Source organism: Ornithodoros turicata, chromosome 1 (genome assembly GCF_037126465.1).
Source record: "Ornithodoros turicata isolate Travis chromosome 1, ASM3712646v1, whole genome shotgun sequence".
Classification (NCBI taxonomy): Eukaryota; Metazoa; Arthropoda; class Arachnida; order Ixodida; family Argasidae; genus Ornithodoros; species Ornithodoros turicata.
Window position 1 is genome coordinate 163,377,209 of NC_088201.1, and position 6,916 is coordinate 163,384,124.

The window sequence follows — 6,916 nt, forward strand, 5'->3', positions numbered from 1 at the left end:
GTAATGTGAATTTATTTCCACAAAGAAAACTTGTGGTGGAAGCTGTGAAAAAAAGTCACTATAGTGACTTCAGGGACTCACAGCTCCCAGCGACATATAATTGGCAATGATGATACACTGCAACATTCGAAGGAAACGCGCATCACTGCATAACATATAAGCCGGTAAAAAAAAAGACAAATGTAAGTCAGTATAAAACATCAACATAGCTACACAAACCAAAATAAAGTTAGTTCTACACCACACAAAAGTACACATCAAAAACAAAAAAAAAACGTATTCTTGACACCTTTACCCCTACTATTGATCATTGATAACTACTGGACAAAAGAATTAACTACAGAAATCACGAATGCATGTACGGAACACATTTAAAGGATTGAAAGGGCATTCATTTAATAACTGCGGCAAGCGATGACTGACCCGCTGTTCCCCGTAATTCGTCCTACAACGGGGAATGTTCCACTGCTGATGAGCGCGGAAAGCATAGTGGCGTGAAAGCTCTGTAGATCGAACATGGACAAGACACCAACCAGTGATTTCTTTACAGCCAATTTATAATAACAGAGAAGTCTGTACTTATACAGATTGTGTATGGGAACAAAACCGTTCCTTTCGAAACGACCAGTTGTCGTGTGGCAATAAGGGAGGCGGTCCAGAATTCGTATGAATCTTTTTTGCAGACTAAATAACCTATCCAAATTCGTACTTGTTGTGGTACCCCATACCAAAAAGCAATAATTGAAGTGTGCATATATGAGTGCATAGTAAAGCATCATGACAATTGCCCTTGACATATAACTGCGATATTTGAATAAAAAGCAAAAAGCACGAGATGCATTGGTGTGTACATGACCTATGTGCAACGACCAAGAAAGGTTCGAGGTAAAGGTTACTCCAAGAATTCTAACAGTATCAACAATGCTGATGAGTCAGTTACTGAGCAATAGATTAATTGTGAATGTCACAGGTTTATTTTTAGCAGAAAAGAAAATGGCTTTGGTCTTATTGGCATTAATTCTCAAGCGATTTACATCGGCCCATGATTTGATTTTTTGAAGTACATGGTTAGCGACTGCAATTAGTGTGTCAGGGTGGGAGCCGGAGAAAAGAAGACTGATGTCATCAGCGTAAATGATAAAGTCAGCCTCCTTAGTAGAGACAATATCATTTATGTAAATCGAAAAAAGGAGTGGCCCCAGAAGACTTCCTTGCGGCACACCACTTTTAATTTTGCTAAGGCTGAAGGAATAGCCATTGACAACGACCTTCTGATGACGACAAGACAGATAGGAAGCGAACAACGAGAGTGCGATGCCACGAACACCGTAGCCAGCGAGTTTTTGCAGAAGTACAGCGTGGGAAATCGAGTCAAAGGCCTTGCTAAAGTCAATTAACACGCCTAATGTTAGTAGCTTATTCTCAATGTTTTTCAGGATGATTTCTTTCTGTGTTAAGAGAGCGAGTTCAGTGGAGCTATTCTTCCGAAAGCCGGATTGGCGTTCAGAGAGCAAGCTATATTTTTCAAAGTAAGCCACGAGCCTCTTGTGTATTATATGTTCAAAACCCTTTGAAAAGACAGGTAATATTGATATTGGTCGGTAATTAGAACGGCAGGTGGCGTCACCACTTTTATGTACCATGAGGACCTTGGCGCACTGCATGCCATCTGGAAAGGATCCTGTTAGTAAACATAAATTGAAGATATGCACTAGACAAGGTGTGATAACGTCCATTATCGTTTTAAAGGGTCCAATTTGCATGTCGTAGACATCCAACACTTTACTGTTCTTAAGCCGCATAAAACTATGGTAAACTTCAACCTCATCAGTAGGGGAGAGGAACAATGAGTTAGCCCTGACCTCAGTTAGATTCTCACAAGCCAAATGAATGTCGTGTGCACAGCTACCCTGATCAGATGAATGGACTAAGTATTCATTAAAAGCGTTTGCCATGTCCGTTCCTTGATAGCTAACACCGTCTACGATTATATGGTTAAGTTGTCGGTTGGGTTTTCTGTAATTAACAAGCTTGTTTATGTTACGCCAGATAGCTGACGCATTCCCTCTACACGATAAGAAATTGTTCACGAAGTAGTTTTGTTTCGCTCTTTTTAGCATCACGTTGACACTATTACGCAATTCCTTGAAAGCCTTAAAACTATCAGGATTTCTATGATTCAGAAATTTCCTAAATCACCTATCACGCTTTCGCATAGATTTTAGGATGCCCCGCGTTATCCATGGTTTCCTGGCTGACCTAGGTCTCACTTTGTGTACAAAAGGAAACATTCCCTGTAGATGTCATGTATCGTGCTAAAGAAAATATCATAGGCTGCATCTGCGTTTTGGCACTGCAAAACATGGTTCCAATCTGTGGTACGTACTCTTTCCCTAAACTTCCGCAGATTGGCTTCATTTATAACGTGTTGTTTGAATGTCAAATTAGATCTACTTCCACGGGAATGACAGATAAAAAAATTTGACCGGCAATACTCGTTTCATGGTTTCGGCATGGCTCGTTTGTGGGTGCCGGATGAAACGCAATATCGCAGCGTGCTCACAGAATATTACTGGAGGTGCTTCAGGCAGAAGTTTTGGCATATTGCCTGACCCTGTATCTAACATACTGCCTGAGTATAATGAGCAAAAAAAAATAAAAAATTAAAGTAAATAAAGAAATACACGAACAGACGGGAAGAGAGTGAAGTTCGTTCGTCCTATTCGTGTGTTCCCTGAACTCTCAGTGGAATTTAAAGCGGGTTGAATTCAGGTGTTGTAGAGGTAATAGTACCTCCCCTCGTTTCCAAGTCTTCTTTTCTTTGTGACGAAGACAATTTGAAAAGTAAGACTAATTTGTCAATATTTCACGAAACCAATACCCAGGTAGTTCAAACTCCCCGCGCTGGGAAGATTCACTTTCTTAGAGAACATTTTGACACTGTGCAATTGTTGGTGGGGTGCGTTTAATCGGAAGGGCAGCGTATAAGAAATGGCAGTGCCCTTAGTTGTTTGCATCGTAGAGCAGCAGCGAGGTGTCATGAGATTTTTTTGTCGGATAGTTTACAGACCTCGCAAAAGACATAATGGAATGCTGCAACATAATTGACGTGCCTGCATTGGGAACGAAACCTGGGTGCGTCATTATGAGCTTGAAAATAAGAGGCGAAGACGTATACGAATACGTTGCAAAAGGATCTGAAGGCCTTCTTCACCTTCATCATAACACACGCCCTCTCACGGCTGCCGCCACGGCTGACACCATTCAGAGATTGAGATTTGAGACCTTACGCATCCTGTCCCCCTGTATTCAGGTACGGCCTTGCTCCTTCTGATTATCATGTGTTTCGATTCCTGAGGACGAAGACGTCAATCACATAGAAGTGGTACAATTGCAGGCTGGACGCACAACTAAAAACATTTTTAAATGTGATAGGGTATTTTAAATGCACTTTTGGGCCTTTGATACTTTTGGGAAAGTGTTTCAGACAGCAGTTGCTAAAACACGAGAAGCGAAACCCCCGATTCCTTTGAAGTGGCCGACATCATGTTGTGGATCTTTCGCTTGACAGTTTCCTTTATTGTTGGAACGTAATTCTTCTGAGGCAGGAACGCACAAACACACAAACACGAAACCAAAATATTTGTCGGTTTTTGTTCCCCAGTCTCGGGTTGTTAAGTTATGGATCTTTCATCTGTTCATTTATTGTATCGTTTTCGTAGAGCGCTTGGGATCTACTGAACCTCTAGTGTTCTTATGGGATATGCACGCATGCCCGCAAAAGGCTCCCGCACCGAGTGACGCGTACCCTAGCGACGCCACTGACTCAAATACACTAAATTTCGAAATACTACCGTATACTACTCGTTACCCACCTACTCGTATACTGCCAAACCGAGCCGCGGAACGCACACTCCACGTTGTCGAACATAAACGACTGCGCGCAGAAACTCAGTATGAGCGCCGAGCGGCGCAGGAGACGTTCAAATTGGACATTGTAGGTAGGGTGGCCCGGTCCAAATCCTGAAACGTCACCAACTTGCCCTGAGAAAGTAGCTAAAAGTAGCCAATATACTGTGTATGTAGCCAACTGTGCAACTGGTGTCGTGTAGGCATCATATCACATGGAATCAGCACAACCGCTCTGTTGTAATTGTACTGCGAAATATGTAAGTAGAACACTTGTGCGGTACACATTGATCAGTTATCAATTCGGGTCGATATCTTGAGGCACACGATATTTTGAGAATGAAAAAAAATTACCATGGCCGTGTCGACATGATTTATGTAATGTATGAAACATGACCAGGAGAACGAAACATAACTGGCGACTGCCTAATCAAGAAGAAAGCTTATCGTAATTCGTATAATCATAACTGGTGGCCTTACATTCGCGAGAGAACTATGATCATGAGAGACACCAAAGCGAAAAGACGGTTCCAAACCGGGCTGTTTGGTAATAGGTCATAAAAGCGATAAAATACCCCAGTTTTTCTGGTGTACTTTATCGTTTTTGTCGTCGACGTCACAGCGCACAGTTAGTGAACGGTGATGGTGATGTGATCAAGAAAAAAAATGGGTACGTGAGTTCCGACAAAGTCGAACTGGCTACCACAGCACGGTTACACACATAAAGTAGAAACAGATATGATGAACAGAGATGATGATGAAGTTCAACATGTAGCGAATAAAGTTCACCCAACCGACGATTCTTTAAGTACGTCTAAGACCCCAGCTCAGAAAGAAAGTAGCCTGAAGGGCATCGTGCCGGCGAAGAGACGGCCTATAATTATGAACGTACTTGGACATTGATGCGTTGCCAAGGTGCAACCTGTATTAGGTACACATAAGTCACAAATATAAGCGCCAAGGTGTATTCGCAGGTATCCGCAGTGTAGCCAGAAAAAGTCGTCATTGGCCAAAATATGATGCCACGGCTGCTAGAAAGTAGTCAATCTGGTAACTCTGGCCGTGGGTGATGTGAATGTGCCGATCACACGCCACGGCACAACGTTAGACATGCAGTGTGTTCAGGAGGAGTGTTTATGTGCGGTACATGAGCTGCATCTCCTACTACAGTGTTCACAAACCCATTCTCCGCGTCGCAAAAACTGAAGGTCAACAAGACGAAGAGGAATCGTACGAGCGATCGTGTACGGTGACACACAGGCGTTCAGGTTCTCGCAGCCGCTTATAGAAGAAATGTGTTTTGTCATTCGTACCTCCGAAAGTCGGCATCATCAGTGCATCGTAACAACATCATGTGGAACATTGAGAACGTAGCTGCTCCCATTTGCAACCTGGAAGTGCTCCGACATCGGCAGCTGCGGCTCCGGCGTGTCGTACTTTCGATTTTAGACGTGTAGATGCCGGCCTAAGTTGTGCCAGTCTGTCAGAACGCAGACGCAAGAAAGAAGGAAGCACACGAAGCTGAATGAAAGTTTCGGTGAGTGAAGTCCCTCCAACTACACAGCGTGTCCCAGCTAAATGCGAACTGCTTTTTAAAAGTATATATATCTATCACTTTTTTCAAGATGAAATCAATGGCAATATACCTAAGGCTGAAGGGCACTCCTTAACAGGGCACCAGCAAGCTCCTTAGGCATTGTCCAAATTAACTTTCAATAATTAACTTTTTAATTATAAAATCTACGAAGTTTTCGCAATGAGAACATCTGTCCCTTCGGTCACCCGATACCGTTGCCGTTTTCAGAACAAAAATTCATTCGATAGATCGTCCGCAAAAGAAATTGTGAAGGAACACCATTTCTTTTTTATTTTGTTCATTGGACATCTTCGGAGACGCGTCTTTTCGTCACCCCAAATGTGAGAGGCTGAAAGAGCACACTATCGCCTCATGTGTCCTGGAAAAAGATTAAAAGAAAACAAAAAAACGCAACCCAAGATAAGGGCAGCTCTGATAGCGTAACCCGTTACATTTGTTTTTTGTTTTGTTTCCGCAAGATAGAGCTCATCGTCGACACATGAGGCGGCGCTGTGCTCCTTCACCCTCTCACATTGGGAGTGAAGGGAAGACGTGTCTCTGCAGATACCGTCTAGTGACGCCCAAGAAGGCAAGTGTTAAGACTTGGATGGGGAGTTGGAAGTTCATCTGAGCTATAGTGACTAAGAAGATACAACGGCAAAAAAAAAAAGGGCGTTGTCAACTTGCCGTCGGTGAGTAAATCGAAGGGTGATATTAAACGATAGGCGCAACTTGTTTCCTTACACATGGTAAACAAGACTTTCGTGCACGAGACTGCACTTCTTCAGGTTACAAAAATACAAACATGGTGCAGGCACTCGTATACACTGTTGACGGGGAGTTTTGACATGAGAGAGAGAAAGAAAGAGAGAGAGAGAGAGGGTAACAGGGTGACGGAAAGGATGCAAGTACTGGAAATATCGAAAACATACATACAAAAGCACCGGTATCAGAAGCACGACATAACGCGAGCCCAAGGGGTTACACAGGAAGCGAGAACGCCCCTGTGTCCTCATTCCGTCGCCATAACCCCCTTTTTATCCTTAATTCCTCGAACGTCACCTACGCGCGTTCTCGCTTCCTGTGTAATCCCTTGGGCTCGCGTTATGTTGAGCTTCTGATACCCCTGCTTTTGTATTTATGTTCCTTTGATTTTTACCTGTAATTGCATCCTTTCCATCACCTAATTGTTACCCCCTCATGCCAAAACTCTTCCGCCAACTGTATAGAGGCTGTTTCACGAAAATCCCCGGGCTGAATAATTCGTGAACAGGTGGCACTATCGAAGAAATGCCTTTTTGGTAAAGATTCTTGGGACATCGGCCATGAATTGAGTAGTGAGTGGCGCATTTGCATACGCTCACTAATTAGCGAAGCATCTTAACTTTTAACTTTTGCTTCGCACGCTTATGGAACCTCTGTTTTATGCAT